Here is a 12,439-nt window from a genome sequence, read left to right on the forward strand (position 1 = left end):
TCCTGCTCCGCTTGGCGGAGTTTTTGAGGATAAGGCATCTTGGCTTTATATTCTTCAACCTTAGATGCTGCAAGTTTATTCCTTACAGAAGTGGTTGAAGAAGCCTTGTTAGAGGGATTACTGTCAGCACTCTCAGGTGTCTGATTCTCCCCAGGCGTCTGAACGCCAGGATTGGGAGGAATTTGGGCGTTTAACGCCAACTTTTCCCCCTTTTCTGGCGTTTGAACGCCAGAACTGGGCAAGGAATGGGCGTTTAACGCCAGCTTTCCTTCCCTTTCTGGCGTTTGAACGCCAATGACATTCCTCTCTGGGCTCTTGCTGTCCTCAGAGGGATTTTGAACAGTGGTTTGGTTGTCCTCTGTCAATTGTTCCTTGTTTGGCTTTTTACTCTTTTGAGCAGTGTTATTCAGGGTCTTCCCACTCCTCAATTGAACTGCTTGACATTCCTCTGTTATTTGTTTAGATAATTGCTGTTTTGCTTGATTCAACTGCAGTTCTATGCTCTTGTTAGCAACTTTAGTTTCATAGAGCATCTCTTTAAAGTCTGCTAACTGTTCTGTCATCAGGAGCAATTGTTGATTAAGCTCAGTTATCTGTTCTTGAGGACTAGGGTCGGTGACCACTGCCATGGCTTCCTCTTTTGGAGAGAACTCATTGCTAGAGTACAAATATTGGTTTCTAGCAACAGTGTCTATAAGCTCTTGAGCTTCTTCAATTGTCTTCCTCATGTGTATAGATCCACCAGCTGAGTGGTCTAAAGACATCTGAGCTTTTTCTGTAAGCCCATAGTAGAAAATGTCTAACTGTACCCATTCTGAAAACATTTCAGAGGGACATTTCCTTAGCATACCTCTATACCTCTCCCAGGCATTATAAAGGGATTCATTATCCTCTTGTTTAAAGCCTTGGATGTCCAGCCTTAGCTGTGTCATCCGCTTAGGAGGGTAAAAATGATTCAGGAATTTGTCTGACAACTGTTTCCATGTCTTTATGCTTGCTGTAGGTTGGTTATTCAACCACCTTTTAGCTTGATCTTTTACAGCAAATGGAAACAGTAATAGTCTGTAGACATCCTGATCTACCTTTTTATCATGTACTGTGTCAGCAATTTGTAAAAACTGTGCCAGAAACTCAGTAGGTTCTTCCTGTGGAAGACCGGAATACTGGCAATTTTGCTGCACTATGATAATGAGTTGAGGATTTAATTCAAAGCTGCTTGCTTTGATGGGAGGTGTACAGATGCTACTCCCATATGCAGCTGTAATGGGGTTAGCATATGACCCCAGAGTCCTTTTGGACTGATTGATCCCACTTAAGTCCATAATGGACAAAAGGGAAATGATAATGATTGCAAAGAGATAAATTTTGTTTTTTTTTTTTGAATTAACGAAAAATAAAATAAATAAGACAAAATAAAATTAAAATAAAAATTCGAAAATCAAAAAGAAAATAAGATCAAAGCAAATTGAAAACTGAATCAATGAGTTAATTAAAAAGATTTTGAAAATAGCAATTAGAAAGATATGATTGAAAAGTTTTTATGAAAAAGATTTGATTTTGAAAAGAGGAAAGAGAAAAACACAAAAAGACACCAAACTTAAAATTTTAGAAAATCAAACACACAGTTTTCGAAAATTTTTAAGGGAAAAACACAAAGAGGACACCAAACTTAGAATTTTTGTAAATCAAAAAAGGACTAAAAATATGCAAAAATCGAAAATCAAAAGAAAAACAAAAGCATGCAATTGACACCAAACTTAGAATATGAAACTAGACTCAACTAAAAGACTCTAAACCAACAAAAATAAAAAAAGTCCTAATCTAAGCAACAAGACAAGCCGTCAGTTGTCCAAACTCAACAATCCCCGGCAACGGCGCCAAAAACTTGGTGCACGAAATTGCAATCACACTTTTGCAACTCCGCACAACTAACCAGCAAGTGTACTGGGTCGTCCAAGTAATACCTTGTGTGAGCAAGGGTCGATCCCACAGAGATTGTCGGCTTGAAGCAAGCTATGGTTATCTTGTAATTCTTAGTTAGGATATCAGAAATTATCAGGATTGATTGTGAAAAGCAAAAGAACATGAAATGATTACTTGTTTTGCAGTAATGGAGAATAGGTTGAGGTTTGGAGATGCTCCATCTTCTGAATCTCTGCTTTCCTACTGTCTTCTTCTTCAAACACACAAGTCTCCTTCCATGGCAAGCTGTATGCAGGGTTTCACCATTGTCAATAGCTACCTCCCATCCTCTCAGTGAAAGCGATTGCATATGCTCTGTCACAGCATAGCGGAATTCATCTGTCGGTTCTCAATCAGGCCGAAATAGAATCCAATGATTCTTTTGCGTCTGTCACTAACGCCCCGCCTTCAGGAGTTTGAAGCACGTCACAGTCATTCAATCATTGAATCCTACTCAGAATACCACAGACAAGGTTTAGACCTTCCGGATTCTCTTGAATGCCGCCATCAATCCTAGCTTATACCACGAAGATTCCGATTAAAGAATCCAAGAGATAACTACTTAATCTAAGGTAGAACGGAGGTGGTTGTCAGGCACACGTTCATAGTTGAGAATGATGATGATTGTCACGGATCATCACATTCATCCGGATTAAGAACAAGTATTATCTTAGAATGGAAGCAAGCATGATTGAATAAGAAACAGTAGTAATTGCATTAATCCATCAAGACACAGCAGAGCTCCTCACCCCCAACCATGGGGTTTAGAGACTCATGCCGTGGAAAGTACACAAAGAAAACGTGTAAAGTGTCATCAGGTCATAAGGTACAGATACAATGTCAGAAGATCCTATTAATAGTAAACTAGTAGCCTAGGGTGTACAGAAATGAGTAAATGACGTAAAAATCCACTTCTGGGTCCACTTGGTGTGTGCTTGGGCTGAGCAATGAAGCAATTTCGTGTAGAGACCTTTTCTGGAGTTAAACGCCAGCTTTCATGCCAGTTTGGGCGTTTAACTCCAAGTTTTATGCCAGTTCCGGCGTTTAACGCTGGAATTTCTGAGGCTGTTTTGCCACGCCGGTTTGGGCCATCAAATCTTGGGCAAAGTATGAACTATCATATATTGCTGGAAAGCCCAGGATGTCTACTTTCCAACGCCGTTGAGAGCGCGCCAATTGGGCTTCTGTAGCTCCAGAAAATCCACTTCGAGTGCAGGGAGGTCAGAATCCAACAGCATCTGCAGTCCTTTTTGGTCTCGGAATCAGATTTTTGCTCAGGACCCTCAATTTCAGCCAGAAAATACCTGAAATCATAGAAAAACACAAAAACTCATAGTAAAGTCCAGAAAAGTGAATTTTAACTAAAAACTAATAAAAATATACTAAAAACTAACTAGATTATACTAAAAACATACTAAAAACAATGCCAAAAAGCATACAAATTATCCGCTCATCAGTGATAATTATAATAATAAATTGAAATTGAGAGTTGGATGGAGCCAATTTAAGGATTTGGAAGCTTGAGATCAAGTTTTGGAGGCTGGGTTTCATTAGTGAGGTTTTGGAACCTTGGAAGCTTGTGGTATGGGAACGATTGAGATATTCCAGGTTTATCGGAAAACTGGCCAAGATATAGTTTTGGTTTTTCGTATCTAAAATATAATGTGTCATGAAAACTTAGGCTAGTGACCATAAGATAGGAATTGAATTGTTGATATTGTTGATTGGTTGAGATGGATTATTATGTATGTGATTAATGGTTTTGGAGGTTGTGACTGAGGCTCTTGTTAATGATGTATGTAAGTTCTACATGATATTGATTAATATGCATAACGGTTAATGAATTTGAATATTGTTCGAACTAGAAATATTGAGTTGAGATTGATGAAAGTAGAGAATTGATAGGTTGTGGGATGAATGAGGAGGTTGGAAATATGAATTGGGAGTGTTTGATGCTGATATGGTAAGTTTTGGGTTGGTTGTGAAAGGTTTGAAATGTGTATGTTTCGAAAGTTAAGATTTGCAAACTTTATATAAAACTATGACTTTTGATTTTAAATGCATTTCTCCAGCTTTCAAAATCCTTTTAACTCTTGTTTAAAGCCTGGTAGGTGGAGTTTGGGTAGATAAGTATGATTGGGGCTGTGAAGAATGGTAACTTGTTGATGAAGTAAGAGGTGAACTAATGATAAATCATAGTTGATAATAACTGTATGAAGCTGCTGATGATGAGGGCAGAAGTACTGTTTATGTTATGGGCTTGAGGGTTATGTTAAATTATGATTTTTGGCTGATAATGATTATGTTTGAGATATACATGACTGGGTAAGAAGCGGTGGCACTGACTACTTGCTCCGGGTATATGTTAAGGAAGTATAGAGAGGTTGAGAATGTGTGGAAGATGAATTAATAAATGAATGAGTATTGAAGTGTAAGAGTAAGCACCCAACCCGGCCCTTGTCCATTTTCACGAAGGACAAAGCAATCCCTGTCCAAAAAAAAGGGACACTTCGACTCTCAACATTTTTATTTTAGGACAATACGATCCCTCCATTAAAAAATTCGTTAAATAATAACAAAAAATAGTTTTGTGGGTATTTGTATTTTGTAGAGGTTTTAAACCCCACAAAATTCCTATCAACAATATAACCAATTACTACCACTACCTTCTTCGTCCTTATTATTATCACTCCTACCTCTATTATTTTTATTGCTTTATCATCATCATTATCTCCTCTACCATCATCATCATCAATATCAATATTATCAACATTAAAGTTATCTTCTTTCATTTCTTATTCGATGTTATTTTTTTTCCTTTAAAAAGTATTTGTACTACAATCTTCTTTTTGTGGCATCATTTTCATCAATAGTTTTTCTTCATATAACCACCATTGGTAAAGGAATTTTTCAAAAACAAACTTATTAATAATTTGTGGAGGTTTAAAAACCCCACAAAATACAAATAAAACCCCATGAAACTAATTTTTGTTATTATTTAACGAATTTTTTAACAGAAGGATCGTATTATCCCAAAATAAAAAGGTTGAGGGTCGAATTGTCCCTTTTTTGGATAGGGATCGCTTTGTCCTTCGTGAAAATAGACAAGGACCGGGTTAGGTGTTTACTCAAATTATAATGATAATGAAATGTGTTTTTGAATGTGACTCCGGATAAGATGCAGTGGTGTTATCCACTTGCTCCGAAAAAAAGTCAATGAACGGAGTAAGATGTAGTGTGGTATTCACTTGCTCCGAGAAAGTTCAAGGCTTCGGGTAAGACGCAACAGCTATGTTCTGTCGCCGCTTACTCCGAGTCAAGAACTATAATACCGCCTAGGTAAGAGGTAGTGGTGAGGTTGCCCCTGCTCCGGGTACGAGGGTAAGATGCAAGGGTTGTGTCGTTGTCCCATGGTGCACGAAATTGTGATCATCAATGGCGCCATCAACATGGTACGCTCAATTACAATCTCAATTCTTTATCACAACTTCGCACAACTAACCAGCAAGTGTACTGGGTCATCCAAGTAATAAACCTTACGCGAGTAAGAGTCGATCCCACGGAGATGGTTGGTATGAAGCAAGCTATGGTCATCTTGTAAATCTCAGTCAGGCAGATTCAAATGGTTATGGATGATATATGAATAAAGCATAAAGTAAAGATAGAGATACTTATGTAATTCATTGGTGAGAACTTCAGATAAGCGAATGGAGATGCTTTGTCCCTTCCGTTTCTCTGCTTTCCTACTGTCTTCATCCAATCCTTCTTACTCCTTTTCATGGCAAGCTGTATGTTGGGCATCACTGTTGTCAGTGGCTACAATCCCGTCCTCTTAGTGAAAATGTTCAACGCACCCTGTCATGGCACGGCTAATCATCTGTCGGTTCTCAATCAGGTTGGAATAGAATCCATTGATTCTTTTGCGTCTGTCACTAACGCCCAGCCTTCAGGAGTTTGAAGCTCGTCACAGTCATTCAATCATTGAATCCTACTCAGAATACCACAGACAAGGTTTAGACCTTCCGGATTCTCTTGAATGCCGCCATCAATTCTATCTTGTACCACAAAGATTCCGATCAAGGGATCCAAGAGATAAACATTCAAGCCTTGTTTGCTTGTAGAACAGAAGTGGTTGTCAGGCACTCGTTCATAACTGAGAATGATAATGAGTGTCACATAATCATCACATTCATCATGTTCTTGGGTGCAAATGAATATCTTAGAACAAGAATAAGCTGAATTGAATAGAAGAACAATAGTAATTGCATTAATACTCGAGGTACAGTAGAGCTTTACACCTTAATCTATGGTGTGTAGAAACTCAACCGTTGAAAATACATAAGAACAAGGTCTAGGCATGGCCAAATGGCTAGCCTCCCATGATCTAAGAACTAGACATCCAAAGATGATCAAAAGATCTAAAGTGATCCAAAGATGAAAACACAATAGCAAAAGGTCCTATTTGTAGAGAACTAGTAGCTTAGGGTTTACAAAGATGAGTAAATGACATAAAAATCCACTTTCGGGCCCACTTGGTGTGTGCTTGGGCTGAGCATTGAAGCTTCTATGTGTAGAGACTTTTCTTGGAGTTAAACGCCAGCTTTTGTGCCAGTTTGGGCGTTTAACTCCCATTCTTGTGCCAGTTCCGGCGTTAAACGCCAGAATTCTTGAGCTGACTTAGAACGCCTGTTTGGGCCATCAAATATTGGGCAAAGTATGGACTATTATATATTGCTGGAAAGCCCAGGATGTCTACTTTCCAACGCAGTTGAGAACGCGCTAATCGGGTTTCTGTAGCTCTAGAAAATCCACTTCGAGTGCAGGGAGGTTAGAATCCAACAGCATCTGCAGTCCTTTTCAACCTCTGAATCAGATTTTTGCTCAGGTCCCTGAATTTCAGCCAGAAAATACCTGAAATCACAGAAAAACATACAAACTCATAGTAAAGTCTATAAAAGTGAATTTTAACTAAAAACTAATAAAAATATAATAAAAACAAACTAAAATATACTAGAAACATACTAAAAACAATGCCAAAAAGCGTATAAATTATCCGCTCATCACAACACCGAACTTAAATTGTTGCTTGTCCCCAAGCAACTGAAAATCAAATAAGATAAAAAGAAGAGAATATGAAATAAATTCCAAAAACATCTATGAAGATCAGTATTAATTAGATGAGCGGGGCTTTTAGCTTTTTGCCTCTTAACAGTTTTGGCATCTCACTTTATCCTTTGAAATTCAGAATGATTGGCTTCTATAGGAACTCAGAATCCAGATAATGTTATTGATTCTCCTAGTTAAGTATGATGATTCTTGAACACAGCTACTTTATGAGTCTTGACCGTGGCCCAAAGCACTCTGTCTTCCAGTATTACCACCGGATACATACATGCCACAGACACATAACTGGGTGAACCTTTTCAGATTGTGACTCAGCTTTGCTAGAGTCCCCAATTAGAGGTGTCCAAGGTTCTTAAGCACACTCTTTTTGCCTTGGATCATGACTTTATTATTAATTTTTTTCTTTTTCTTTTTCCCCTTTTTTTTCGTTTTTTTTTGTATTCACTGCTTTTTCTTGCTTCAAGAATCATTTTTTATGATTTTTCAGATCCTCAGTAACATGTCTCCTTTTTTCATCATTTTTTCAAGAGCCAACATTCATGAACAACAAATTCAAAAGACATATGCACTGTTCAAGCATACATTCAGAAATCAAAGGCATTGCCACCACATCAAAATAATTAATCTGTTATAAAATTCAAAATTCATGCAATTCTTCTCTTTTTCAATTAAGAACATTTTTTTCATTTAAGAAAGATGATGGATTCATAGGACATTCATAACTTTAAGGCATAGACACTAAGACACTAATGATCATGTAATAAGACACAAATATAGATAAACATAAGCATAAAATTCGAAAAAACAGAAAAATAAAGAACAAGGAAATTAAAGAACGGGTCCACCTTAGTGATGGCGGCTTGTTCTTCCTCTTGAAGATCTTATGGAGTGTTTAGGCTCCTCAATGTCTCTTCCTTGCCTTTGTTGCTCCTCTCTCATGATTCTTTGATCTTCTCTAATTTCATGGAGGAGGATGGAATGTTCTTGGTGCTCCACCCTTAGTTGTCCCATGTTGGTACTCAATTCTCCTAGGGAGGTGTTGATTTGCTCCCAATAGTTTTGTGGAGGAAAGTGCATCCCTTGAGGCATCTCAGGGATTTCATGATGAGTGGGATCCCTTGTTTGCTCCATCCTTTTCTTAGTGATGGGCTTGTCCTCATCAATGAGGATGTCTCCCTCTATGTCAATTCCAACTGAATAACAGAGGTGACAAATCAGATGAGGAAAGGCTAACCTTGCCAAGGTAGAGGACTTGTCCGCCACCTTATAAAGTTCTTGGGCTATAACCTCATGAACTTCTACTTCCTCTCCAATCATGATGCTATGAATCATGATGACCCGGTCTATAGTAACTTCGGACCGGTTGCTAGTGGGAATGATTGAGCGTTGGATAAACTCCAACCATCCCCTAGCCACGGGCTTGAGGTCATGCCTTCTTAGTTGAACCAGCTTCCCTCTTGAATCTCTCTTCCATTGAGTGCCCTCTTCATAGATGTCTATGAGGACTTGGTCCAACCTTTGATCAAAGTTGACCCTTCTAGTGTAAGGGTGTTCATCTCCTTGCATCATGGGCAAGTTGAATGCCAACCTTACATTTTTCGGAATAAAATCTAAGCATTTCCCCCCAAACCATTGTAAGCCAATTCTTTGGGTTCGGGTTCACACTTTGATCATGGCTCTTGGTGATCCATGCATTGGCATAGAACTCTTGAACCATTAAGATTCCGACTTGTTGAATGGGGTTGGTAAGAACTTCCCAACCTCTTCTTTGGATCTCATGTCGGATCTCCGGATATTCACTCTTTTTGAGTTTGAAAGGGACCTTGGGGATCACCTTCTTCAAGGCCACAACTTCATAGAAGTGGTCTTGATGCACCCTTGAGATGAATCTCTCCATCTCCCATGACTCGGAGGTGGAAGCTTTTGCCTTCCCTTTCCTCTTTCTAGAGGTTTCTCCGGCCTTGGATGCCATAAATGGTTATGGAAAAACAAAAAGCAATGTTTTTACCACACCAAACTTAAAAGGTTTGCTCGTCCTCGAGCAAAAGAAGAAAAAAGAGAGTAGAAGAAGAAAAAATGAAGGAGATGGAGATGGCTTTGTGGTTTGGCCAAAGGGAGAGAAGTAGTGTTTAGGTTGTGTGAAAATGAGGTGGTAAAGATAGGTTTATATAGGAGTGGAGAGAGGGGTAAGGTTCGGCTATGTGAGGGTGGGTTTGGGAGGGAGAGTGGTTTGAATTTGAATGGTGAGGTAGGTGGGGTTTTATGAAGGATGGATGTGAGTGGTGAAGAGAAAGATGGGATTTGATAGGTGAGGGGTTTTGGGGAAGAGGTGTTGAGGTGATTGGGGAATGGGTGAAGAAGAGAGAGAGTGGTGGGGTAGGTGGGAATCCTGTGGGGTCCACAGATCCTAAGGTGTCAAGGAAAAGTCGTCCCTGCACCAAGTGGCGAGCAAAAATGCTCTTTATGCCAATTCTGGCGTTAAACGCAGGGCTGGTGCCCATTTCTGGCGTTTAACGCCAGCTTCTTGCCCTTTCCTGGCGTTTAACGCCAGTCTGGTGCCCCTTTCTGGCGTTAAACGCCCAGAATGGTGCCAGACTGGGCGTTAAACGCCCATTTGCTGCCCTTACTGGCGTTTAAACGCCAACAAGGTCTTCCTCCAGGGTGTGCTATTTTTCTTTCTATTTTTCATTCTGTTTTTGCTTTTTCAATTGATTTTGTGACTTCCCATAATTATCAACCTACAGAAAACATAAAATAACAAAGGAAAATTAGATAAATATAACATTGGGTTGCCTCCCAACAAGCGCTTCTTTAATGTCAGTAGCTTGATAGTGGGCTCTCATGGAGCCTCACAGATACTCAGAGCAATGTTGGAACCTCCCAACACCAAACTTAGAGTTTGAATGTGGGGGTTCAACACCAAACTTAGAATTTGGTTGTGGCCTCCCAACACCAAACTTAGAGTTTGACTGTGGGGGCTCTGTTTGACTCTGTTTTGAGAGAAGCTCTTCATGCTTCTTCTCCGTGGTGACAGAGGGATATCCTTGAGCCTTAAACACAAAGGATTCTTCATTCACTTGAATGATCAATTCTCCTCTGTCCACATCAATCACAGCCTTTGCTGTGGCTACGAAGGGTCTGCCAAGGATGATGGATTCATCCATGCACTTCCCAGTTTCTAGGACTATGAAATCAGCAGGGATGTAATGGCCTTCAATCTTTACCAGAACATCCTGTACAAGCCCATAAGCTTGTTTTCTTGAATTGTCTGCCATCTCTAGCGAGATTCTTGCAGCTTGTACCTCAAAGATCCCTAACTTCTCCATTACAAAGAGAGGCATGAGGTTTACACTTGACCCTAGGTCACACAAGGCCTTCTTGAAGGTCATGGTGCCTATGGCACAAGGTATTGAGAACTTCCTAGGATCTTGTCTCTTTTGAGGTAATCTCTGCCTAGTCAAGTCATCTAGTTCTTTGGTGAGCAAAGAGGGTTCATCCTCCCAAATCTCATTACCAAATAACTTGTCATTTAGCTTCATGATTGCTCCAAGGTATTTAGCAACTTGCTCTTTAGTGACATACTCATCCTCTTCAGAGGAAGAATACTCATCAGAGCTCATGAATGGCAAAAGTAAATCCAATGGAATCTCTATGGTCTCTGTGTGAGCCTCAGATTCCCATTGTTTCTCATTAGGGAACTCATTGGAGGCCAGTGGACGTCCATTGAAGTCTTCCTCAATGGCGATCTCTGCCTCTTCCTCCTCTCCAAGTTTGGCCATGTGGGTCATGTTAATGGCCTTGCATTCTCCTTTTGGATTCTCTTCTGTATTGCTTGAAAGAGTACTAGGAGGGAGTTCAGTAATTTTCTTGCTCAGCTGTCCCACTTGTGCCTCCAAGTTTCTAATAGAGGACCTTGTTTCAGTCATGAAACTTTGAGTGGTTTTGATTAGATCAGAGACCATGGTTGCTAAGTCAGAATGGCTCTGCTTAGAATTCTCTGTCTGTTGCTGAGAAGATGATGGAAAAGGTTTGCCATTGCTAAACCTGTTTCTTCTACCATTATTGTTGTTGAAACCTTGTTGAGGTCTCTGTTGATCCTTCCATGAGAGATTTGGATGATTCCTCCATGAAGGATTATAGGTGTTTCCATAGGAGTCTCCCATGTAATTCACCTCTTCCATTGAAGGGTTCTCAGGAACATAAGCTTCTTCTTCAGATGAAGCGTCCTTAGTACTGCCTGGTGCAGCTTGCATTCCAGACAGACTTTGTAAAATCATATTGACTTGTTGAGTCAATATTTTGTTCTGAGCCAATATGGCATTCAGAGTATCAATCTCAAGAATTCCTTTCTTCTGATTTGTCCCATTGTTCACAGGATTCCTTTCAGAAGTGTACATGAATTGGTTATTTGCAACCATTTCAATTAGTTCTTGAGCTTCTGCAGGCGTCTTCTTCAGTTGAAGAGATCCTCCAGCAGAGCTATCTAATGACATCTTGGACAGCTCAGACAGACCATCATAGAAGATACCTATGATGCTCCATTCAGAAAGCATGTCAGAGGGACACTTTCTGATCAATTGTTTGTATCTTTTCCAAGCTTCATAGAGGGATTCACCTTCCTTCTGTCTGAAGGTTTGGACTTCCACTCTAAGCTTACTCAATTTTTGAGGTGGAAAGAACTTTGCCAAGAAGGCATTGACTAGCTTTTCCCAAGAGTTCAGGCTTTCTTTAGGTTGTGAGTCCAACCATATCCTAGCTCTGTCTCTTACAGCAAAAGGGGATAGCATAAGTCTGTAGACCTCAAGGTCAACCCCATTAGTCTTGACAGTGTCACAGATTTGCAAGAATTCAGCTAAAAATTGATGAGGATCTTCCAATGGAAGTCCATAGAACTTGCAATTCTGTTGCATCAGAGAAACTAATTGAGGCTTAAGCTCAAAGTTGTTTGCTCCAATGGCAGGGATAGAGATGCTTCTCCCATGGAAGTCGGGAGTAGGTGCAGTAAAGTCATCAAGCACCTTCTTTGCATTGTTGGCATTGTTGTTGTTTTCGGCTGGCATGTCTTCTTCTTGTTTGAAGATTTCTGTTAGGTCCTCTACAGAGAGTTGTGCCTTAGCTTCTCTTAGCTTTCGCTTCAAGGTCCTTTCAGGTTCAGGGTCAGCCTCAACAAGGATGCTTTTGTCTTTGCTCCTGCTCATATGAAAGAGAAGAGAACAAGAAAGTATGGAATCCTCTATGTCACAGTATAGAGATTCCTTGAAGTGTTAGAGAAAAAGAAAAATAGAAGGAAGAGGTAGAAGATTTGAACTTATCAAGGAAAGATGGAGTTCGAATTGTGCATTGAGGAGTAGTG

This window comes from Arachis hypogaea, chromosome 4 (assembly GCF_003086295.3).
Source record: "Arachis hypogaea cultivar Tifrunner chromosome 4, arahy.Tifrunner.gnm2.J5K5, whole genome shotgun sequence".
Lineage (NCBI taxonomy): Eukaryota > Viridiplantae > Streptophyta > Magnoliopsida > Fabales > Fabaceae > Arachis > Arachis hypogaea.